This window comes from Sturnira hondurensis, unplaced genomic scaffold, assembly GCF_014824575.4.
Source record: "Sturnira hondurensis isolate 20B ecotype Veracruz unplaced genomic scaffold, ASM1482457v3 Scaffold0007406, whole genome shotgun sequence".
In the NCBI taxonomy this organism is placed as follows: Eukaryota; Metazoa; Chordata; class Mammalia; order Chiroptera; family Phyllostomidae; genus Sturnira; species Sturnira hondurensis.
In genome coordinates this window covers 24,827-50,529 of record NW_028080037.1, presented here as the reverse complement: position 1 = coordinate 50,529, position 25,703 = coordinate 24,827, and the positions used below count along the sequence as shown (strand labels likewise).

General features: G+C 47.4%; 1 protein-coding gene and 1 long non-coding RNA gene across 2 annotated transcripts in view; one reads left to right on the top strand and one right to left on the bottom strand.

The window, feature by feature from the left end:
- LOC118991324 (histone-lysine N-methyltransferase PRDM9-like) overlaps window positions 1-25,703 on the bottom strand; it is a 49,256-nt gene that overhangs the window by 5,333 nt on the left and 18,220 nt on the right. The window lies entirely within an intron of this gene.
- LOC118990957 (uncharacterized) lies at window positions 1,595-20,013 on the top strand. Its single transcript, XR_005067322.1, has 4 exons — window positions 1,595-1,604; window positions 2,174-2,183; window positions 15,389-15,396; window positions 19,914-20,013. It is a non-coding gene; the product is annotated as an uncharacterized LOC118990957 (long non-coding RNA).

Here is a 25,703-nt window from a genome sequence, read left to right as displayed (position 1 = left end):
GTAATCAAAGCTCTTTCAGCCTGCACAGTGATTCACCTGCCAGTTGGGACCACATATTTTTCTCACTCATCACATACAAACCTGAGTCTACCTGTCCAATCAGAGCAGGATCCCCACAAGGGAGGAGCCACTCCTTTGTGTCTGCACCACTTTGCTCCTGCTTAACTTCTGATCCTTGAATAGGAGCTCTGTGTCCATGTGAAGTCCAGTCAGTACACAGAGCTAACCATATTGTCCCCTCCATGTCTAGCACATAAGAGGTGAGGTCCCTCCAGGCCTCAGAAAGAATGTGGGAAGCCAGAGGACAGGGGAAGAGGTGAATAGTTCTCACCAGCCAGGAGTATCTGCTCTTGGCTGCCTCTTCATCTTCTGTGATGTGTCCTTCATAAGGGCCAAAGTGCAGACCCACAGGCAAATCAGCTGCCTCATTCCACACTCCGAGCCCAGCCTCAGGGATGCCCGATGGCCCGATTCTCAACCCAGGGGGCAGGGTGAGGGCTGAGCGGTGGGGATGCCCCCTCTCCACTGCACTGTCCTTTACAAATGTAGGGGGCCCATGCACAGCACAGCTGTCAATGAAGAAGTTCTGACACTTCTCACAATCTGGAGGCGAGAGCAACAGGGCTTAGGGAAGGTATAGCACATATTCCTGGACACAAAGAGCTTCAGAGGGAGTGTGGTACTGACATCATTGAGACTCAATCCTGTACTCCAGGTCACTAGAGGACAGGGATGATTTGGGGACCAAAGGACTAGATGAAATTACTGTATCATAACTTGCTTCTTAGGGAGGGTCACTTACAAAGGTAGTCATCATCCTGGGGCTCGGTGACCTCTTGGTACACACAGTCCTTTCTTTCTTCTAGGCTGTACATCTTCATGTCCATCTCCTTCCTCCTGAGTTCTGAATTGAAGAAGGCCAGGTGAGCAAGGTTGGTGGGGTCTCAAGTGTTAGTTCCCAGGCTGTCAGATAACACAATCTACTCCTATCAAATTATCACCTGTCCTTTTGCATACTCTGGTGTTGTACTCCATTAATTATTGGTTCAGAAGACTAAGACTCCACACAAACTTCAGATGACTGATTCAATTTTAGTTTCTAGATCTTCCCATTACCAGGTTTAACTTGCCAACCTTTAATCATTCATAAAATATTTATTGAGTGCACATTATGTATTAGGCATTGAGTAAAGGCGTGGGCACATAACACCGATAAAGTGTGTTTGCTATTATCACAGATGGATTTATTGGACAACTTGCATGTGTCACCTGTTTTAAATTCAATTTAATGTTTTCAAACAACATACGAGGGATGTTTCTTTTTTATTTTTTTTGGTTTGTTTTGTTTTTTAAATATATTTTATTGATTATACCATTACAGTTGTTCTATTCCCCCTCTTCATTCCCCTCCACCCGCACACTCCCTCCCCCACCATTCTCCCCCCCTTAGTTTATAACCATGTGTCTCAAGTTCTTTAGATTCTATATTTCCCCCACTATTCTCACCCTCCCCACTACCTATTTTCTACCTACCATCTATGCTATTTTCTGTGCCTTCTCCCCCCTTCTCCTCCTCCCACTCCCCTGTTTCTAACCCTCCATGTGTTCTTCATTTCTATGGTTCCACTCCTGATCTAGCTGTCCTCTTGGTTTGCTTTTGTTTTAGGTGTGGTTGTTAATAACTGTGTGTTTGCTGTCCTTTCACTGTTCATATTTTTCATCTTCTTTTTCTTATATAAGTCCCTTTAGCATTTCATATAATAAGGGCTTGGTGATGATGAACTCCTTGAACTTGACCTTATCTGAGAAGCACTTTATCTGTCCTTCCATTCTAAATGAAAGTTTTGCTGGATAAAGCAATCTTGGCTGTAGGTCTTTGGATTTCATGACTTGGAATACTTCTTTCCAGCCCCTTCTTGCCTGTAAGGTCTCTTTTGAGAAATCCGCTGACAGTCTGATGGGTACTCCTTTGTAGGTGACTGTCCCCTTATCCCTTGCTGCTTCTAGGATTCTCTCCTTCATTTTGGTCTTGGCTAATGTAATTATGATGTGCCTTGGTGTGTTCCTTCTTGGGTCCAACTTCTTTGGGACTCTCTGAGCTTCCTGGATTTCCTGGAAGTCTATTTCCTTTGCCAGACTGGGGAAGTTCTCCTTTATTATTTGTTCAAATAAGTTTTCCACTCGTGGCTGTTTCTTTCCCCCTTCTGGTATCCCTATAATCCGGATGTTGGAATGTTTAAAGATGTCCTGGAGGTTCCTAAGCCTCTCCTCATTTTTTTGAATTCTCATTTCTTCATTCCTTTCTGGTGGGATGTTTTGTTCTTCCTTCTGGTCCATTCCATTGATTTGAGTCCCAGTTTCCTTTCCATCACTATTGGTTTCCTGTGCATCTCCCTTCATTTCAATTAGTTTAGCCTTCATATGTTCCTCTAATTTGTGACTATGTTCCTCTAATTTGTGACTATAATCTACCAGTTCTGTGAGCATCCTGATAAATAGTGTCTTGAATTGTGCTTCTGAGAGGCTGGCAATTTCTTGGTCGCTTAGAGTTATTGGCTCTGGGACTTTGAGTTCTTCTTGCACCATCTTTTGGGCTGTTCGTGCCTGTTCTGTAGCAGGATCAGAGCCCTAAAGTGTTCACTAGAACAGGGCAACTAAGTCGCTGGGTTGTGACGTTTATGTGGGGGCGGGGTCAAAGAGGGACAATGGCTTCCCTCTGCCGCCTGCTGCAGCGGCCCCATCGCCGCAGCCACCACCGTCACCAGGCCCACGTGTTTCATTCCACTGTACGCGAGTGTGCCACCGCTGTCAGCCCTCCACCACTGGGTTCACCCCCTAGGGCCCGTGTGGTCCGTCTCACTGTGTGCGAATGTGCGACCGTGGTCAGTCTGCCCCACACCCCGACTGGTTCCGGGTTGCCTGCGCACCTAGGCCGGGGGATCTGTCCTGCCCGACGCAGCTCCGCTGCTCGCTCCGCCTCTCTTACTGTCCCCGTTGAATGGTTCGTAGTTGTCGGACTTCCGTATAATTCCGTTTTCTGGTCTTTGGGTGTGTCCTAGTTCTCCAAACCTTTGTTGTGTTCAAACTTGGTTGTGGGAGAAGGCACAGTGTTTCCACCTATGCCTCCATCTTGCCGGAAGTCGACGAGGGATGTTTCTTTATCTTCACTTTACACATTAGCATTGGGAGGTCAGAGAATTTATAGGATTTGCCAAAAGCTCCAGTGGTAACTTCAGTCTCGGCTTAGCCCAGCTTAAATCCAGGCCCACCCATAGTCCACCTCACATACCTAGGTCATACTTATCAGCCCTCTGTAGGACTTAGAAGAACTTAAGTTTCCAAAGTATTTTCTCTTACCTGATTTTCGTCTAGTGTGCTCTCCAAAGGCACATGCTTCTCCAGGAGGGGACACTGGTTTCTGGCCATGCTCTGAGTCACTTGCAGTCATCAAATTTGCTGTTCCTGGCAATTCCGACAAACTATCTTCATTGCTTAATGGTATCTTGGATGTTGCCTTCAATATAAGAGTCACATATTAAAAGATAACATGTATTTAATTATTTAAGGCTTATGATACATCTTACATGCATGTCTTTAATACTTCAACCCTTGGAAATAACTAGGGAGAATGAGTATTAGAGGGGACAGAGCCAATGTGGGTAATGAATCCAAAATTAGAAATCATGCCTGATGGCTCTTTTCTTTGAACTGTCTGTATAATATTGAGAGTGAAGGATACTGGGAAGAGAATAAAGAAATGGTTGGCAGAAACATATCTAGACAATAAATAAAATGGTGATAAAATTTACAATACCTTAGAAAGAATATTTGTACTTAGATTAGTTGGTTCCCACCAATTCTGTTTGAATAAGGCTGTACCAGTAGCTAGTTGTCCTCAGTTTCACGATCTATAACTTGCTAATTTTCAATGTTACAGTGAATGTATAATGAAATAGTGCTCACCAAAGTGTTCTGTGAATTGTGAAATACAGTATAAATGTGAGATTACAGTCCTGCTATCAATTTACTCCTCAACTCTTTCCATATTTCAAATCCCACAGAAATTGCCTTCATCATTCATCGATCATCTTCTACTTTAATTTGTAATTGTGAAATCATTCAGGACCTCCAGCCAAGATGGAGGCATGGGTGGAAACAATGTACTTCCTTGCACAACCAAGTTTACAAACAACAAATATTTAAAAACCAGAATGCACCCAGAACAGAGAGAAAATTAAATTGTACTGAAGTCCAACAACAACAAACCATTCACCCAGACTGGTAAGAGGGGTGGCGTTAGTGGGTCACGTAGGAAAGATCGGCCAGACCAACCCAGGAGCACAAGCGTCGGTTGGCGGATCCCAGGTGTGGGATGGCGGATCCCAGGTGTGGGATGGCAACGGGCAGACCCAGTGAGGGTGCAAGGTGGCTGGCTGACCCCAGTCACCCATTCGTGTACAGATAAACCAGGTGAAAAAACAAACAGTGAGACAGACTGCAAAGCACAGGGCCCCAGCCCCGGGAAATAAAGCCTAAAAGCACCAATTGGAAAAACTTTTGGGGGTTGAGGTGCCAGTAGAGGCTCCCAGTCTCACAGAGAGTTCCCTGGAGAGACCTACAGGGTTCTGGAGGGTGCATAAGCCCACACATCTGGGAACTAGCACCAGAAGGGCCCAACTTGCTGGTGGGAAACAGCAGAGGGGACTGAAATTCGAGAGAGCAGAAAAAAACGCCATTGCCCCTCTCTGACCCTGCCCCCACATACAGTGTCACAACCCAGCCATCTGGGTTGCCCTGCCCTGGTGAACACCTAAGGCTCTGTACCTCATACTTAACAGGTGCAAACAGACCAAAAAAACATTATGGCTCAAGAAGAAGAACAGCTCAAAGTCCCAGAGCCAATACTTCTAAGCGACCAAGAGATAGCCAACCTATCAGATGCATAGTTCAAAACACTGGTGATCAGGATGCTCACAGAAATGGTTGATTTTAGTGACAAATTAGAGGAACAAATGAAGGCTAAACTAAGTGAAATGAAGGGAAATGCACAGGGAAACAATAGTGATGGGAAGGAAACTGGGACTCAATGGATTGGATCAGAAGGAAGAAAAACACAACCAAACAAAAAACAATGAAGGAACATGAATTCAAAAAAATGAGGAGAGCCCTGGCTGGTGTAGCTCAGTGGATTGAGCGCGGATCTGTGAAGCAAAGGGTCGCCAGTTCGATTCCCAGTCAGAGTACCTGCCTGGGTTGCAGGCCAGGGCCCCAGTAGGAGACACATGACAGGCAACCACACATTGATGTTTCTCTCCCACTCTTTCTCCTTCCCTTCCCCTCTCTCTAAAAATAAATAAATAACATATTTTTAAAAAATTAAACGAAAATTTTTTTTAAATGAGGAGAGGCTTAGGAACCTCCAGGACACCTTTAAACATTCCAATATCTGAATTATAGGGGTACCAGAAGGAGAAGATAAACAGCCATGAGTGGAAAACTTATTTGAACAAATAATAAAGGAGAACTTCCCCCATCTGGCAAAGAAAATAGACTTCCGGGAAGTCCAGGAAGCTCAGAGAGTCCCAAAGAAGGTGGACCCAAGGAGGAACACACCAAGGCACATCATAATTACATTAGCCAAGATGAAAATGAAGGAGAGAATTCTAGAAGCAGCAAGAGATAAGGGGACAGTCACCTACAAAGGAGTTCCCATCAGACTGTCAGCTGATTTCTCAAAAGAGACCTTACAGGTGAGAAGGGGCTAGAAAGAAGTATTCCAAGTCATGAAATCCAAAGACCTACATCCAAGATTGCTCTATCCAGCAAAGCTTTCATTTAGAATGGAAGGGCACATAAAGTGCTTCTCAGATAAGGTCAAGTTCAAGGAGTTCATCATCACCAAGCCCTTATTATATGAAATGTTAAAGGGACTCATCTAAGAAAAAGAAGATAAAAAATATGAACAGTGAAAGGACAGCAAACTCAGTTATTAACAACCACAGCTAAAACAAAAGCAAACCAAGAGGACAGCTAGATCAGGAGCAGAACCATAGAAATGGAGAACACATAGAGGGTTAGCAACAGGGGAGTGGGAGGAGGAAGGGGGGAGAAGGTACAGAGAATAAGTAGCATAGGTGGTGGGTAGAAAATAGGGGGGAAGACAAGAATAGTATGGGAAATATGGAATCTAAAGAAGTTGTGACACATGGACATGAACTAAAGGGGAGAAATGGGTGTGCAGGGTGGAGTGGAATGAAGGGGGGAAATGGGACAACCGTAAGGGAATAATCAATAAAACATATTTAAAAAAAGAGAAATCATTCAGCAAACATTTGGGGGTCCTCAGGGGCCCTGATCTGGGCCTGTGACTTCTGGGAAGTCTCAGGTATGGACCAGCCTCTCAAAGAGCTCACAATGCCCAGGGAGGCGGGTTGAACAAATGATTGTAAATAGGATGAGAGTGGCCTCACTGGAACTCAGATAAAGCTGTTACTTCCTCATATAAGAAAGGGCCTTTGAAATCAGTTCCAGATGGATGAGTTTTTATAGAAGAATGTGTAACCTAGAGGAAGTCCTTAAGTCATTTTATTATTTGTTGTTTCTCAATCATCAAACTTGAAGCTCCTCAGGGGTGGGAGATGCTTTTTTCGATTAGAGTGGGAGGCTGTGATCCTGGACATTTTACATTCTTCTTCACCTGGGACCACCCACTGTACCAACTGCTTATACAGCGTACACTTTCCTCATTCAGAGGGTCTTAGTGCATCTCTCACTTCAGTATAGCAGACTAGAACTTGATTGACACCGTCAGTCAGGTGAATGATGTAATGACATATGGATAAGACAATGTAAAATTTACATTGTCCAAGAACTATGAAAATTTATTTTTCTTTTTTTTTAAAAATTATTTATTTATTTATCTTTAGAGGGGAAGGAGAGAAGGAGAGAAACATCAATGTATGGTTGCCTTTTGTGCGTCCCCTGCTGGGAGTTGGCTTGCAGGGAACTAGACTACAACCCAGGCATGTGCCCTGACTGGAAATCGAACCGCGATCCTCTGGTTCACAGGCCCACGCTCAATCCACTGAGCTACACCAGCCAGGTATTTTTCTAATTAAAAAAATTTTTTTGTTCATTTTCTTGAGAGAGGGGAGGGGAGGGACAAAGAGACGGGGAGAAAGAAACATTGATCACTTGCTTTTTACACACAACCCAACCTGGAAACTGACCCACAACCCAGGCATGCGCCCTGACCAGGAATCAAACTGGCGATCTTTTGCTTTGCAGCATGACAACCAACTGGTCATGGTGGCCAGGGCAAAACTCTGAAAGTTTTAATGAGTTTGTAAGTGGTTTAGAGAAGCAACTATGGGTTAGATTGCACTAGCACTGATACTGGGTCTTAGACATATAGTCAAACATTTCTATATCTCTGAAAGATCACTTTCATTGTAAATGGAGACAGTTATATTATGTACCTCATCGAGTTGTTGTAATGTTTAAGTGAGCTTACTCACATAGAATTCTTAAAGTCTGAAACATTGTGAGAATGAAACAAATGGTAGTTACTATTGTTGCTGTAGTGATGATGATGATGAGCCCTGGCTGGTGTGGCTCAGTGGGTTGAGCGTTGGCCTGCAGACTGAAAGGTCACCAGTTCTATTCCCAGTCAGGGCACACGCCTGGGTTGCAACCCAGGTTCCATACTTGGGGGTGTGCAAGTGGCAACCTATGCAGGCATGTCTTGCACATGCTTCTCTCCCTCACTTTCTGCCTCCTTTCCCATCTCTCTAAAACATCAATAAATTAAATCTTTAAAAAAAGATGATAATAATTGGACAATGTGTTGAGGAGACCAGGAAAGGAAGGCAGCAGTTCCTAGGATACTTTCTGCATTTTTCTACTCTTACCTGCTTTTTTATCCATGAGGAAAATTTTCTTGTCAACAGGATTTGGGAAATACTTACCTTCTGATGTTTACTCTGTTTTCTCCTTGAAGGCCACTGGAGATGGTTTGACTGAAAGATGATGAGAAATCAGTGTTTTGGTTGGTAAATGTTTCCAAAATCTGGAGATTCTTATTAGGGACACAGAATTCTGAATGACAGTAGTCCAAGAACAATCCAAGGATGACTGGAAAATGTTTTCTGAGGTATCATTAAGGCCTATGCTTCTATTGGGGCCATCAAGTACCATATTGTTCAGACTCTAAGATGCACTTGTCTCCCCAAATTTGGGAGGAAATGGTGTGTCTCATAGTCTGAATGTAGCTTACCTGGCTCATAGGGGGGTGGGGGGCAGTGGCACCGGGTCACAGGAGGCAGGAGCAGGGATGCACTCCCATCTTCTGCCCAAATTTTGGGGGAAAGTGTGTCTTATAGTCCAAAAAATATGGTAATTTCATTAGAATGATAAAAAAGGCAAAGTGTCATCTACACTTCCTATTTTCATAAAGCATCTATTACATTTATTAAAAAATAAATTGGCCTCTCCTGAAAAAAATGTAATAAAAGTAACTGCACAGAAACTCCATGTTTTCAACATAACCCTTTCTCTGTCCTGATTTCTTCATTTGAACTGGCCTTGTCCAGGCTAAGGGTACCACAACCACCTCGCCTCCTTTCTGGTATCCTCCCCGCTGTGCACATACTGGCCATCCATGCCCTTCTTAATCATTAGACTCTGGTCAGCATCCACAGTTTATGACCACAGAAACAGAATTCCAGTCAAGTTAAAGATCACATCTTGACTTCAGCTGTGTTTCAACCCCAGACCCATGAACTGGACTGACTCTACCCACTGAACACTCATGATACTGGACAGAACAGCACCATGGCCGACATCAGGAAATGATACAATGATCAACCTCTCCCGCCCCTGGCCCTCCCCCCAGGTCTTGTAATCAATATGATTAATACTGTTCTGTCTGTCTCCATGCAGACCATCAGGCAGCCAGGTGTTGGAACACTCCTCACTTGTCAGGCCTGCCATCCTCTCTTGCAATGACAACTATTCTGAATTAGTTATTTCTTGTTCACTTGTATATTCCTATACATTTACAGGTTCTTAATGTGTCTATAAATATATAAGGTGATTTTGCACACTTGAAATTTACAGGAATATCCCCTCACTGTACGATACACTGTTCTGCATCCTGCGTGTTCGCTGGACAAGCAAACCCTGTCCCCTGGTTCTGTCCTGAGATGCAGCCTGACCTACACCAGGTCCGTGTCGGGAGGGCAGCTCCGCCTCCTCCTGCCCCTCACCTCGCTGCCCTGGAGCCCATTCTTCATCAGCGTCCTCAGGGTCCTCCTCCTGGAGCTCGGTGGCCTGCCTGGGGTGGTGACACAGGAAAGCTGGTCGAGGGGCCCTGAGACCTGGAAAGAGACAAAACCTTTGTCTGAAAGCAAACAGCTTGGAGGAGCAAAAAGCACCAGGAAGCCCGTGGGACTGGCCCCGACGGGATGGGAGAGTCTACAGCCAGGTGTGAGCGCTGCACCATCAGCGCCAGCCCTGCTCTGACATAGGAGCAAATTCCCCATCGATGTCCACACAGGAGGGAGCCGCCCGAGCCGGGGCCAGCCCAGCAGCCCGGCGGCTCCCCCAGGCCCCTGGGCCCAGCACTTGCACAGTCACTACCTGGGCTGGTGAGCACACCAAAGTTCCTGTTCACGTTCTGGTTCTGGTACCAGCCTTTCTCCCCTTGGCCTGGCGCCCAGAGACCGGGCCTGAGGGCCGGGGCGGGGCCTTTGTTCCCGCCCTTCCCTCCAGGAGCCGCCTCAGCGTGGCCTTGGGCCTGAGGCGAGCGGAAATGCGCTTCCCCCCCACTCAAGGGCGCGGAGGCGCGCCCGGGGATCTGGGGAGGCCCGCACGGGACGCAGGCGCGGTCCCCGGCCGACCGCCATCTCTCAGGCCGACAGGCTCGGGGTCTCTGAGGACTCGATCCCGCGTTTTCCGGGCTGAGGACGCCGAGGCCTGGGGGGAGGGGAGGGCCAGACCCCGGCGGTGGCGGAGGAGAGTCGGGGCCTCTCATCGAGGGGCTTCCGGGTCCCCACACGGAGTTCGTTTCCAGGACGACGGCATTTAGCGTCTCTGAGTTTGGGGAGACTCGGTCTTTCCGGGCGAGCTGTGCGTAGGGTGCCCCGAGCTGAGGGGAACTGGGGTTTTCGGGATGTTTGGGGTCTAAGCATGGGGGTCCTCCAAGGGCCCCTCGATGCTGAAGGGATTCGGGGCCCCTCAGGATGAGGGCATCGGGGGTCTCCCAGGCTGGACTTTGAAGGTCTCAGGCTAAGGGTTGCACGTGGCAAGGCTCCCCGCTTACCGATCAATTCCCGGGTACCCTTGCTGCGCTGCCCATCTCGATGATGGAGGGTCCTCTCCGGGCCCCTGGGCTTCCCGCCCTCGGAAGGAGGGAGGGCGCTTGAGGCGAGGATGGGGCCTGGATAGCCACAGGGCAGCAGCCCGCCAATCAGTGCTGTGATCCCAGGGCCCTGTCCCCCAATGAGTGGTCAGAAGAAGCTGGAAGGGCGGGGCAGGGGGGCGGAGCTCCCTTGGTACAGGACTGGCCGGCGGAAGACCCGCCTCACTCCGCGGGGATTGGCTACTCTGGGTCCCCCAAGCACTGTCACACAGCCTGCAGCGTTTAGCTGGTTTTGGCGGTTCCCCAGCGGCTGGTGAGGGACCCGACCCACAGGAGCTGGGAGCTCCGAACCCAGGCCTGTCTTTAGGGTGAACGTGGCTCTCCTGCAGCCTGACAAAGTGTCTTTGTTCTACCAGACTGTGGTCGGGGTCCCCAACTTTCCTCTAGGCCCGTTCTTGCCCTCCCTTGTCAAACCCACTTTTGCAAGATACCCGTGACCAGTGAGCACACGGTCAAGACTGCACTGCATTCACTGGAAACTTAAGTCAGTAAATTCTGACCACACTATTCACAGACATAAAATAAGTCCCAGAGGGCTCAAAGATTTAAACGTAACAAATGACATAATAAGTACACTGGAAAACACACTAGGAGAATTTCACGTCTCAAAGAAGTGGCATTACGAGAAATAAGTATGTTTAAGTAACTCAGGTACAAAAACATTTCAGAAATAGGAAAACAAGATAAAACCAAGCAAAACTAAATAAATTTGTAAAATATTGAGAAAAACCTACAAGTAATTGCATAAAAATAAGATATCAAGTTTGAGGACAGGGGTACACAAAGCAGGGTCAGTGTAGCTGCTAATGGCTTTCATGGGAGAAGGTGGGAAGAGTGTTTCTGGTCCTTACCTCATTTTGAGCATATAAATATAACTTGATTTCCATGGACTAGAAATGAGCTAAGTAACTAATTATTACTGTGAAACTGCATAAAGGGAACCTCACTAAAGTGCAGTTGGAGGTTAGTGGGGGTCCTGACACAGCATCACCCAGAGTCAAATACAGGAAAAACTGTCTGTCACAGGCCCCAACATGTAGATGGTACTGTGTGCTCCCAGGAGAAACCAACTCCCCAGCAACTCAGCCAGAGAGAAAGCTTGCCTATGACTTTTGCTAGTTTGCTTGCCCTAAATTGCATTTTTTTACTGTTCCTGAATAAATCCCTTATCTTCTGTTAAAATAACTGACTGCTATATTTTTAAGGTCAACATACTATGGTGGCCCATATGGGGATCCAGAGGACTCCTGACATCTCTGAGGCTGTTGAGCAAGCAGGTGCACTGCCCTTGCTCTGAAAGACTCCAGGAAGGGTCCTTTGGTGCAGGCTTCCCTGTGATTATTTTGAGAATAGCCATCCAGAAATAACATCCTCATACCCTCTGATCGAAATTCCACTTTTCAAAAATTTCCCCTAGTAGCCCTGGCCTGGTAGCTCAGTTGGTAAGAGTGTCCTGCCTATATTCCAAGGTGGTTAGTTCATTCTCCAGTCAGGGCACATACAAGAAGCAACCAATGAGTGAATACATAAGTGGAGCAACTTTCTATCTCTCTCACTTTCAAAATAATAAATGAAATTAAAAGAAAAACACTAAAAATCCCCCCTCAGTTATGCTTCCCTGTGTGCAAAATGAAGTATGTTTAAAATATTGTATCCAACACTTATATAACATATAATTTTAAAGTTTTCAGTAGAAGAGAATTTGTTAGATTATGTTTTGCTTACACTGTCAAATATTATAAAATGTTAAAATGGTTGAGAATAGCCCTGGCTGGTGTAGCTCAGTGGATTGAGCACGGGCCTGTGAACCAGACGATCGCGATTCAATTCTCAGTCAGGGCACATGCCTGGGTTGCAGGCCAGTTCCCGGCAGGGGACACACCAGAAGCAACCATACATTGATATTTCTCTCCGTCTCTCCTTCCCTTCCCCTCTAAAGATAAATAAATAAAATCTTAAAAAGAAAGAAAAATAAAATAAAATGGTTGAGAATATATCGTATTTCATTAAAGAAATAAAACTCAGTAAGGTGGTTGTAATGAATTGTAACAGAGAATAATTTCTAAATAATGTTATTATGTGAGAAAAGGATCCTGCAAAACAAATTGTGTTAAAACACCACCACCACCACCACCAACAACAACCCAGGCAAAAGACATGTGCTGAAAGGAGACACAGAGACTGGTCACAGGGATCAGGGTCTGGGCAACGTGCAGGGGAAAACTTACTTTTTCTTCATGTCATTTGGAACGTTGTGTCATTTGTTTTCTCCTTTGCTTAAAAGAAACCTATCTATAAATATTTTTTTTATAGATAGAAGAATGGAGGAGAAGTAGCTGGTTGTATATGTATGCATTTAAAAATTACTCGACAAAAATTCTGCAAACTCTCATTACATCCAGTGGCCTGTGCTGCCTTGCTTATCCGAATAGCACCTTGACCACCCAAAGTGTCTAATTTGCATCCAAAACTCTATTCCAGCAGGAACATTACTTTGTGGGAGTTTTGCCCGAAGAGCTACCCTCCCCTCACCCCCCGTCTGCTGCAGATGAGAATAAGTCTACCAAGACATGATCTGCTTGGGGAGGAAAGGTGGCCAATCTCTCAAAGGAGAAGGACCTGGAGCCTTTTCCTGAATGGGCTTTTATTGGGTTCATTTTGCACAGGAATACAGGTAAAGCTTCTTAATCATTGTCAGGCAGTAAGGATCAAAGAAGAGATAGCATACAAAGAACTACTAGGGCTTATTCTGAGTCAGGGTCTGTTAGCTAAAGGGCTACAAAAGTTTGGGAAACAAACTCATTTCCTGCTCAGACCCTTATCAGAAAACCGAGAGCATTCGTAGCAAAGCAGGTTTCACAGGATTTTATGCATTCTTTCTTAGGCCTGATCACCTGGGGAACCCGCCCTTGCCAGCACAAGGCTGCACTGCCCTCTGTCATTGTTGCAGGCTTAAGTCAGGCAGCCAAGAGATTAGGAGACTTCTTGCAGACAGAATGAGGACTCAGGCTCTGTAAAGGCTGAGGGGTGAGGGTCCATTACCCCCTTTTGCTATGGTCCCCCAAGTCCTTCCCTGAGGCCTTCCCGTGATCATGCCTGTTGTTGGTCATTCCCCACTTTGGGAAATCTTACCCACCACTGGCTAACGGATCAAGCACTGGGGGCCAGGCAGGGTGAAGTAAAAGGAGCAGAAGCAGCACCCCTGGCAGGGAGATAAGCTTTGTCTCCTTAGTGGTTTCTGGTCTGAAGATTGCTCACCTCAGCCTTAGCCTTGAGGGGTTACAGCTTCTGCAACCAGGCAGGGTGGTTCCCAAAACATTTCCACAGTGAAAAATATACTGTGTCACACAGTCACTGTTTGTTTTAGATATAAAAATCATTTATTATGAAAACAATGAATTTTATATTGAAGTATTGGATCCAAGCTCACTTATAGAAATGTTATTAAGAATATTACAAACCCTGACTAGTATGGTTCAGTTTTTGTGTCTGGCATCTGGCAAGTAGGGTTCATTGTCCAGCTCCAATTCTGGGGTCTGGCCGTGGAGTCTTTTTTTTTTTTTTAATTTGTATTATACTGTATTGATTACGCCATTACAGTTGTCCTATTCCCCGCCTTCATTCCCCTCCACCCTGCACACCCCTCCCCCACCATCCCCCCTTTCGTTCATGTCCATGTGTCACAAGTTCTTTAGATTCTATAAATCCCATAGTATTCTTGCCCTCCCCCCTGTCTATTTTCTACCCACCACCTATGCTACTTATTCTCTGTACCTTCTCCCCCCTTCTCTTCCTCCCACTTCCCTCTTGCTAACCCTCCATGTGATCTCCATTTCTATGGTTCCTCTCCCAATCTAGCTGTCCTGTTAGTTTGCTTTTGTTTTAGCTGTGATTGTTACTAACTGTGAGTTTGCTGTCCTTTCACTGTTCATATTTTTTATCGTCTTTTTCTTAGATAAGTCCCTTTAACATTTCATATAATAAGGGCTTGGTGATGATGAACTCCTCGAATTTGACCTTATATGAGAAGCACTTTATCTGCCCTTCCATTCTAAATGAAAGCTTTGCTGGGTAGAGCAATCTTGGTTGCAGGTCTTTGGATTTCATTACTTGGAATACTTCTTTCCAGCCCCTTCTTGCCTGTAAGGTCTTTTGAGAAATCCACTGACAGTCTGATGGGAACTCCTTTGTAGATGACTGTCCCCTTATCTCTTGCTGCTTCTAGGATTCTCTCCTTCATTTTCATCTTGGCTAATGTAATTATGATGTGCCTTGGTGTGTTCCTTCTTGGGTCCAACTTCTTTGGCACTCTCTGAGCTTCCTGGACCTCCTGGAAGTCTATTTCCTTTGCCAGATGGGGGAAGTTCTCCTTTATTATTTGTTCAAGTAAGTTTTCCACTCGTGGCTGTTCCTCTTCCCGTTCTGGTACCCCTATAATTCAGATGTTGGAACGTTTAAAGATGTCCTGGAGATTCCTGAGCCTCTCCTCATTTTTTTGAATTCTTGTTTCTTCCTTCTTTTGTGTTTGGTTGTTTCTTTCTTCCTTCTGGTCCACTCCCTTGATTTGAGTCCCAGTTTCCTTTCCATCGCTATTGGTTTCCTGGACATCTCCCTTCATTTCAATTAGTTTAGCCTTCATATGTTCCTCTAATTTGTGACTGTAATCTACCAATTCTGTGAGCATCCTGATAAATAGTGTCTTAAATTGGGCTTCTGAGAGGCTGGCAATCTGTTGGTCGCTTAGAGTTATTGGCTCTGGGACTTTGAGTTCTTCTTGCGCCGTCTTTTGGGCTGTTTATGCCTGTTAAGTAGCAGGATCGGAGCCCTAGGTTTTCACCAGAGCAGAGCAACTCAGTCGCCGGGTTGTGACGTTGTGTATGTGGGGGCGGGGTCAAAGAGGGACAATGGCTTCCCTCTGCCGCCTGCTGCCACGACCCCCACCGACACCGCAGCCACCACCGTCACCAGACCCACACGTTTCATTCCACTGCATGCGAGTGTGCCACCGCTGTCAGCCCTCCACCACTGGGTTCGCCCCCTGGGGCCTGCGTGGTCCGTCTCACTGTGCGCAAATGTGCAACCTTGGTCAGTCTGCCCCGCACCCCGACGGGTTCTGAGCTGCCTGTGTGCCTAGGTCTGTCCTGCCCGACCCAGCTCCGCTGCTGGCTCTGCCTCTCTTACCGTCCCCGTTGAACGGTTCGTAGCTGTTGAACTTCTGTATAATTCCGTTTTCTGGTCTTTGGGTGTGTCCTAGTTCTCCAAAACTTTTGTTGTATTCAAACTTGGTTGTGGGAGAAGGCACAGTGTTTCCACCTATGCCTCCATCTTGGCAGAAGTCCCAAAAAATTTTCTTAAGAAAGCCTGCCACTCAGCACAGCCCAACCCCCCAGGCAGACCAGTGACTATTGGAGTCCAAGCTCAACACAGTGCCTCTCAATTTTCCCAAGCTGTTGACCGGACTCCGAGGTTGATCATGGCCCTTTGTCCTTATCACCCTCTCTTTAAACTCAAGCAAACAGGTCTCTCTGGTGCCCGACTTTGTTTGGCCGAGGAGGGAGGGAGCCAATAACCCGGCTCTCTCCCAGGGACCTTGCAGCAGGCCTAGGGCTCCCAAAGAGTCAGCAGTAGACCCACCGGGCACCGGGCGTGGGCCGAGACTGCCACCGCTCCTGTCTCCACTCCAGTCCCTGAGACCCTACTGTTCTGCAGCCATCTGTTTTTTTAGTGTCCGCTACAATTTCTGGTCTCTTATTTTCATATATGCTGGGGAACTGTTGGCTGTTTGCGCTGTTCCTCCGTAGATCGACCAGGATTTTCTCCCATGTGTACGGGGAAATAGAATCTACTCCATCCTACTCCACCGCCATCTTCTCTCCCCTGGAGCATTTCTTTTCTGCATTGTGAGTGCTTATTAGCATCCATTATCTCTATTCACTGCTGGCCAGTAACACACTCCCTCACCTCTACTCTTATGACACTCTAAAATGTGTCCCTGCTTTACCCAATGTCCCCCTGGGGGCAAAATAACTTGTGCTTGAGAACCACTGACCTTGATAATTTGTGGAACCTGAATGATCTGGCTTTGGTACGCAGTATTTTTATTATCATTTGGTTTAGGTTATTTCTAACTCCATTTGTGATTTGTTTTGGGGAGTGATTTAGAAGTGTACTTTATAACATCTAAATAAAAGGAGTTTCTAGTGACCCTCTGTTCCTGATTTCTAGATTATTGGCAGTGAGAACAAGTAGCATACCTTATATAATTTCATTCAGTTGAAATCTATTGGAACTTGCTTTATAGCACAACATGCCTAATTTTTTAAATTTATGTTATTTTATTTTTGCCCTTTCTAGGACAAAACTATAACCATGGGCACTTAGAGTTATACAGATGATGCTTACAAAGAAAGACAAAATACCAAGACACCCAAGGGAGATGCTTGGCAGAGACAAACCACAGTCAGGGGCCTTAGCAAAGGTAGGGACAGGAGCCAGGGGTCAGGGGCTGGGTGGCTCCTCACAGGCTCCTAGCTGACAGTGAGTTTCATCCCACCCCAAGACCCAGAGTCCAGTCAGACAAGGAGCAGGGACTGAACTACTGGCAGCCCGGATCCCAGGTGAACCCCTGGCAGGAGGAGGAGGCAGCAGCATCCTCAAGAGGCTGTGCCAAGACTACAGACCCTCAGGCCCTGACTGTGGCCCTGCAGGGCTGGGAGTGGAGCCAGAAGTCAGGCCTGGAGTGTCTCCTGCAGACAGTCCCGCCCCCCCCCTCCCTGTCACAGCCCCTCTGACTATGTTTCAGGGCTGGGCAATCTTCAGTAGAGTCAAGCTGGAATGCCCGGCAGCCCCAGGTGAGACCCTGACATCTGCCCGTCACGTTGGGGGCAGTGCTAGGTTTACTGCTCAGGACCAGACATGCCTTCACATTTCTGTCACTGGGAATAAGGGCACAAACCCCTGCCATTTTCTGTGTCCTGCATTGATAGGGGACTCAAGATTTGTAAAATTTCAGCTTAAAGTAGAAAGTTATAAATCTAGCAAGTGATGTGTATGTTAAAGCTTTTGTTTCTGAAACTAGAGATAAGGCTCATCCTGGTTCCTGGGAAAACAGCTGACCTCCTGGGGCACTGCTAAAGATGACCACATGGGGACAAGTTGGAGGCAACCATACCTTTATGTTCCAGGGAGAGACAGATGACCACTGCACCTGGGAACAGCTCACTGCCGGGACAGGAATGTTGTAGCTTCTATTATCTAATCCTTCCTGAATCTCAAAGGCCTCACTGCACCTTGTTTATTCCCTGGAATAAAAAGTCTGGACTAGACTTCCAGCCAAGATGGAGGCATAGGTAGACACACTGTGCCTCCTCACACAACCAAAATTAAGGACAACAAATATTTAGAAATAAAAACACAACCAGATCTAACAGAAAATTGAACTTATGGAAAACCGACAACCATTCATCCAGACGGGTAAGAGGGGTGGAATTGGCAGCTGGCAGAGAGGGGTCACAGCAGGAAAAAGCAGTGGTTGGCAGTCCCAGGCGTGCAGGTGGTGACTGTCAGACTCTGGGTGTGGGGTGGCAACAGGCAGACCCAGTGAGGCATGCAAGGCTACTGGCTGACTGAGGACATACATTTGTGCACAAATAAACTAGGTGAAAATGGGCAGTGAGACAGACTGTGCAACCCAGGGCCCCAGATCTGGGAAATAAAGCCTAAAAGCACTGATTGAAAACATTTGTGGGGGTTGAGGTGCCTGGAGAGACTCCCGGCCTCACAGGAGAGTTTGCTGGAGAGACCCACAGGGTTCTAGAACATACGCAAAAACCCACACGCCTGGGAACCAGCACCAGAAGGGCCCAATTTGCTTGTGGGAAGTGGCACAAGGGACTGAAATATGAGAGCAGAGCAAGCACCATCGTTTCCTCTCTCACCCCACCCCCACATACAGCGTCACAATGCATTGCCCCTCCCTGGTGAACACCTAAGGCTCCAAGCCTCACTATGTAATAGGCACAACCAGACCAAAAAAAATTAAAAAATGAACAAACAAACAAAATGGCTCAAACAGAACAACAGATCAAAACCCCAGAGCCAATACATTTAAGCAACCAAGAGATAGCCAGCCTATCAGATGCACAGTTCAAAGCACTGGTGATCAAGGATGTTCACAGAATGGGTTGATTTTGGTCACAAATTAGATGAAAAAAATGAAGGCTGCACTAGGGAATGAAGGGAAATGAAGGGAAATGAAGGAAAATGCACAGGGAACTAATAGTGATGTGAAGAAAACTGAGACTCAAATCAATGGAGTGGGCCAGAAGGAAGAAAGAAACAATCAAACAGAAAAGAAGGAAGAAACAAAAATTCAAAAAATGAGCAGAGGCTTAGGGACCTCCAGAACATCTTTAAACGTTCCAACATTCAAATTATGGGGGTACCAGAAGGGGAAGAGGAAGAGCAACAAGTGGAAAACTTACTTGAACAAATAATGAAGGAGAACTTCCCCAGTCTGGCAAAGGAAATAGACTTCCAGGAAATCCAGGAAGCTCAGAGAGTGCCAAAGAAGTTGGACCCAAGAAGGAACACACCAAGGCACATCATAATTACATTAGCCAAGATGAAAATGAAGGAGAGAATCCTAGAAGCAGCAAGAGATAAGGGGACCTACAAAGGAGTGCCCATCGGACTGTCAGCGGATTTCTCAAAAGAGAGCTTACAGGCAAGAAGGGGCTGGAAAGAAGTATTCCAAGTCATGAAAGGCAAGGACCTACATCCAAGATTGTTCTATCCAGCAAATCTTTCATTTAGAATGAAAGGGCAGATAAAGTGCTTCTCAGATAAGGTCAAGTTCAAGGAGTTTATCATCACCAAGCCCTTATTATATGAAATGTTTTTTTTTATATTACACAATCCATTTTTAAAAGATTTTATTTATTTATTTATCTTTAGAGGGCAAGGAGAGGGAAAGAAACATCAATGTATGGTTGCCTTTCGTGGATCCCCTGCTGGGAGTTGGCCTGCAGGGGACCAGCCTGCAACCCAGGCATGTGCCCTGACTGGGAATCGAACCGCGATTCTCTGGTTCGCAGGCCTGTGTATATGACATGTAAAGGGACTTATCTAAGAAAAAGAAGATAACAAAGGTGTATAGTAAAATGACAGCAAACTCATAGCTATTAACCACCACACCTAAAACAAAGGCAAACCAAGCAAACAACCAGAACAGGAACAGAACCACAGAAATGGAGATCACATGGGGGGTTAGCAACAGGAGAGTATGAGGAGGAGAGGGAGGAAAAGGTACAGAGAATAATTAGCATAGGCAGTAGGTAGAAAATAGACAGGGGGAGGGCAAGAATAGTATGGGAAATGTAGAAGCTAAAGAACTTATGCTACACGGACATGAACTAAAGGGGGGGGATTTGGATGGCAGGGGCTGTGCAGAGTCGGGAGAAATGGGAAAACTGTAATAGCACGATCAATAAAGTATATGTAAAAAAAGTCTGGCCTAGAAAGAGAACACAAGATGGTTTGTTAGGATATGAACCACCATCTTCTCAGATCGCTGGCCATCTGAATAAAGTGCCCATAAAAGATCAATTGCTGTCATTGCTTATTGTGTTTGGTTGTGACAGGCAGCCCGAACACCAGTATCTTTTCTGTTTACAGCGTCTCTGTCTCAGGATCAAAGTGAGATGGGAAAAGCCACCTGTCACCGTCCAGACCCAAGAAGCAGAGACGGATTGAATCATTATGGGTGCTTTATTTAGATGGCCATATGAGAAGACAAGGATTCACACCCTAACGAACTGTCTTACACTTCCTTCCAAGCTGGCCAAGCTGGCCTTTTTTTAGAGAACAAAGTGTGGTGAAGGGTTTTGAATTCAGGGAAGATTAGATTTAAAGAAAACTGCAGCATTCTTGCCTTTGGCTGTTGGCTGTCCCCCCAGGCAGTGTCTGGTGAGTGTTATGGAGGGTAGTGGTCATCTGTCTCTCCCTGGAATACAACGGTTCAGATGTCTCCAGAGGCAGTGGGCCTTACCTGCAATTCCTGAAACAATGGCTTTAACATATGCATTACCCACTAGGTTTATTAACTATTTACCTTAAACTAAAATTTTCCAATTTTTGAGTCTCCTATCAAAAAGACACAAAAGGTGGCTTCCTCCAGAGTGGGGAGGGCTTCCCAACTGTAACAAGCCCAACAATAGTGGCCTCCCAGTTCAAAAGAAACTGGTTCTCACCCCGCTCTCTCCTAGTTTCTGGGACTGGACGAGTGTTATTGTGATGCTGGAAGTACAGGAGGACAAAATACAGGACCGAGAAGACAGAGCAGAAGGACAGCTAAAGCTGTGTGCCTGGTGTTGCGGCTGGGCTGCCCCGCAGCTGGGCCTCTAGGCCTGGACTGTGTGATGGAGACATAGTGCAGTCATGCTCTTGAACCATCTTGCCAACATTTCTGGGCACATGGCTGAAGGTGTTTTTGCCTCATAGATTTGAGACCATGCAGGTAAAATGTGCAGAACACACTGCTCGGTGAACTGGAAAGGATGATTCTTCTTGGTCATCCAAGGCCCTGAGCAGAGACCTGAGGACTTGGCTGGTCTGGCTGATATCTGGACAAGCACTGACCACAGGGACGCCCAAGCATCATGGTGGCTGGACCGTCACAGGAAGGATGCCTGTGCATCCCAACTCCAATGTGATGGGAATTCGTGGTTGGAGTCAGAGCCCCTCCCTTACCCTCAGAGCAACTGCATCTGGGTTTTGTCATGGACTCTGCCTGCTGCCCTTGTCGCCCTGTTCAAGTCACTTCCCAGGCCACAGATGGCTGCCTTTGCTCTGGGACAGAGAGTCTGTTGGTGTCCCAGTGAGGCCCAGAGCATTCTAATGAGCCACCTGGCTGAGGATCATGGGCCCAGGTGACAGTGCGGCCCTAATGCAGTGCGGCCCTAACGCATGATCCTCCAGCAAACACAGATCACATGGTATGCGATGGCTTCTGCTGGACATGGTCAGGCTGGAGATGGGAGGGTGGCTGTCGGCATCAGTGAGTGTGAGTCCAGCTGTCACTGTGGAACTTGACTCATCACCTTGGAGGTCGTCATCTTGAACCTTAGAGCTGTACATGGGCACCCTCTGCAGACAGACACCCAGTGCTCCACCCTGGGCATCAGAGGCGGGTTGGGTCCGTCCACCAAGTGCCATCCAGAGAGCAGATGAGGAGCCCCTGAGGCACCCACCTAGAAGGAGCACCTTCTCTGTTAAATGACCAGTTTCTGGGTCGGGTCCTGTGAGGCATTCAAAGCAAGGCTGACAGGCAGCTCAGCTTCTGCCTCAGCCCCTCTGCTCCACAAAGAGGCAACGTTTGGTGATTTCAGACCATCCCCTCCCAGAACTGACCTGAGGAGACTTTACCTGGACAGGGATCTGATCCATATATTCCCAGTCCCAGCACCAGATAGTGGGTTCTGGGACCCCTTCAGTTATGTGTTCCACTCTCATGGTGGCGGGCGATGCTGGGAGTGTTTTCTATGTTCAGCAGAGAATGTGGTCTAATTTTGAGAGAGGCCGTTTCATCCTGCTACGTTCAGGGCAGTCTTGTGAGCACATTTCTGATGTACTCTGGTGATTCCTTAGGGCTTACTGTGCTCAGGGCTCAGAGTCAGCCTGTGGGCACCAGCAGGACCCTGTCTGAGGCAGGTGCCCCTTCTGACTGGTTGGCGCATGTTCTAATTAAGACTCTGTTCTGATTGGCTGGTGTCTGCTCTGATTGGCCAGTGTCTGTTTTGACTGGCCAGTGTCTGTGCCCACCAGCTGGGGCAAATATACATGGACCCCACCCCACCCAGTGGCCCCTCCTGCCCCCTCCCTGTCAGTCCAGCCCTGAAATGAACACAGTGACGATGCCCGTGTGCTGCTGATGGTGAGCGTGCTGTGCTGAGGCACCGTGGTGTGAGCCGTCGTTGCGTTGTGGGTGTTCTCGTCGGCAGCTGTGTCCATTGCTGTGAAGTGCATCCTGGTGGCGCCTGCAGGGAAACGCAGAGGTGAGTTGGTATCCCAACAGCTGACAATGAGCATGGCTACAAAATTAGCACAGAAATCTATAATGCAACGTGCTCCTGTTTCAGTCCCCTCACTGTGCAGACGGTAATACTGCCTGTGAAGGGATACAGCCGTGTAGTCCACTGCATCACTGTAGCAATTCCATGGTTATTTGTTCACTCATTTGGAAAGATTTAGGGCTTTTTCTGACACTGCTGTAGCTGTGGGAACACTGTTCCCTACTAACATGACACTACCAGTGACCTGAGGGAAGGGCATGTGACCGTCCCAGGTCTGATCCCCCCACCTGTGCCACTGCTCCCAGACACTTGCCCCTCTTTCCCTGACAATGTCAGAGGTGTCCTGTCTGGACACTGGCCTCACAAGCCAGAGGGGAGAGCTGGGTGGGGGGAGCGAGTTCTGGTTGCTTAAACCAAGACTTTGGAGTTTGGTCCGTGAATGGACCTGAGGTGGCTGTTCCCCTCATGGGGTCATCAGGAGACGGTTGGTGCTGGCTGGTGAGCAGGGGTTTGCTGTGGGGACAAAGCGACTATGATGACAGAAAAGGGAGGAAAGGGGAGAAAACAGCAGTGGCTGCCATTGGCAGGTGAGGGGGACAGGAAATCAGCCCATCAGAATGAGCTTTCGTGCGGAATTTTCAGTTTCATTTATTTTCCAGCTGCTGCTGTCTGCTTTGAGCTCAGAGGCTGGCCTGCCATGTAACCTTCCCGCCCAGCGAGTCCCAGATCTTGTCCACAAGCTCACAGCTCAGGTGTGCGCCCAGCCCTGCCCACCTGCCTAACCTTCCTGTGCAGCCCCTGGAATGTGAAAGGGGCTAAAAAGTGTGTCGTGAATGACTTCACAAGACAAGTGGCTGCCTGAGGTGTTTAGGAAGTGAGGCCACACAGGAGACACTCGCAACAGCGCGATCGCTTCTTCCTGTCCAGGGTTGTCGTCACCTGCAGCCACCGACTTTCCCTTCTTACAACAAACACCCAAGGAGGTTTGCCTTCCTTGGCCAGATGCTCAGTTGGTTGGAGCAGCGTCCTGTAACTGAAAGGTTGAGGGTTCCATTCCAGTCAGGGCACGTACCTAGGTTGAGGGTTCGATCCCTGGTAGGCATGTGTATGGGAGGCAACCAATCATTGCATCGATGTTTCTCTGTCTCTCCCCCACCCCTCTCTCTAAAAGCAATGACAGAAATGCCCTTGGGGGAGGATAAAGAAAAAGAAAGGAGGTGGGTCAGCGCCTGGGCCAACGATGCTGAAGGAGACCTGGACTTTCTCTTCCTTGTTCGATTTGATCTGCAGACGACACAGGAACAGAACCTGCAGAGAACAGTCCCCATCGAGTCTGACTCCCCTCAGCGGGGCTCCCAGAATGAGATCAGAGCTTGCCCTTGGCCATTCCTGTTAGGTTGGAGTCATTCAACAAACCAGACAGACGCGGTGAGCTAAGTTGCAGGGTTTATTAGTGGGGGAAAGTGGAGAAAGTGGAGCCAACCAAAGGAGGTTGGGACTCTCTCGCTTGTTCTTAGGGCAGGGTTTTTAAGCACAAAAAACAGCAAAGGGTGACTGGTTGGGGTGTCGAGTCTGATTGGCTAGAGCTGGTGGCTGGGTACCGTTTCTGCTGACCATTGTTCTTGGTACATCTTCTCAGCTCAGGTTAAAGCCACATCCTGTTATGCTGAATAGGCCCACACCAGATTCCAATCTTAGCTGAGCATCTGTTCGTCCTGGGTAGGGTCGGCAGGCAGTTTCTGAGGCAGGCAGTTTTCCACAGTGCAGTTTCCCGCCTGGTGAATTTCCGTTCCTCCTAGGCCTGCCTAGGTCTGTCAATTCCTGACCTACAGTTTTGGGAATGAGCCTCAGTCGTTCTCTGGGAAGTAGATGGGAGGGATAGCGCCATCTCTCCTTTGCCTCATGAGACCAAGGGGGGCATTGGGGAACATCAGTAGTCCATCTGGTGCCCAGAGAGAGCTTCCTAAAAGGACAACAGGAGAGAGACCACAGCACAAGCCTATCTGTCCAGTAAGCCCTGTGATTGTCCATGCCATGCTGACCTGTGGGAGGGGCTTGGGTTTGCTGCATCCTGACCTCCCATTACCAACCACAGCAACTGAGGCATTTGGGGGCCCTTATTAGAAGGCATCACCTGAGCAAAAAGCTGCAAAACCATAGAGAAATAGGCTAGGGCACAGAGGACAATGCCTGTGGTCCCACCTGAGAGCCACCACTCAGTGTCATGTTTCTCCTCTGCTCCCCAGAAAGCAGTGCCCCCACCCCACCACGGCCTCAAGGATTTTGAAACACCTTCCTCAGGAGACGAAGGCTGAGAAGATGATGCTGACATTCTGCAAGGCCTGAAGGTGGAGTGTGCTGTCCCCTTAAATGCAGGACACTGGAGAGCTTTCCTGGGCCCTGAATGCACTGCACACACTGCACATTCACATCTGTACCAGAACTAGGCTGATGTGTGCTATATGGATTCTTCCCAGAAACACCATTCTTGTCCAACAAGGTTGGTGAAACCTCAACCCAGCCTGGGATGTGAGACCCAGTGTAACTGTGGAAACTGAAGGACGGTGTCAAAGACATGTGGAAGGGAAAGAGCGTGCTGAGGAAGTCAGACGGGGCTCAGTACCATTTGTAAAGGAAACTGCAGGTGTGCCCATGTGTGTGATGAACAGGAAGCTCTAACTTGCTGTGTTAATTGGTGTGCCTTCTGGATTATGGAATAATGGGTGGTTTTATTTTCTGTATTTCCAAAACTCACTTTTTTAAAATGATAACTTCATATCATCAGGAAAAAAAAGTTCCCATCAAGTATGAGAGTCTGCAAAAGAAAATCTTAAAGTGCAAATTTCAAAATGTTACAGTTTTCTCCAGGTGATGAGATTAACAATCTCTTACTGTAAAAAAATATTTTTTAAAAAAGCTTTCTTTAGTGACTTTGAGGAAGTCTGATATTTGAAGACAGCATCTATGGATAACATACCTCCCCAAGGTCAGCTCTCAGAGGCTGGGTCAGGAACTTTCCAGGACAGTTAGGACCGAGGCCAGACCAGGGGCCAGGTCAGCAACAGACAGGGAAGGGTCTGGGTGTCAAGACAAATCTGCCACATTTCAGAAAGGCTTACCTGGCCCCAGCTTGGAAGGCAATGAGCTGGTCTGTGGTCATGGCTGACCATTCTGGTGAGTAACCCCCTCAACAGCCCAGCTGTGATCCCCAA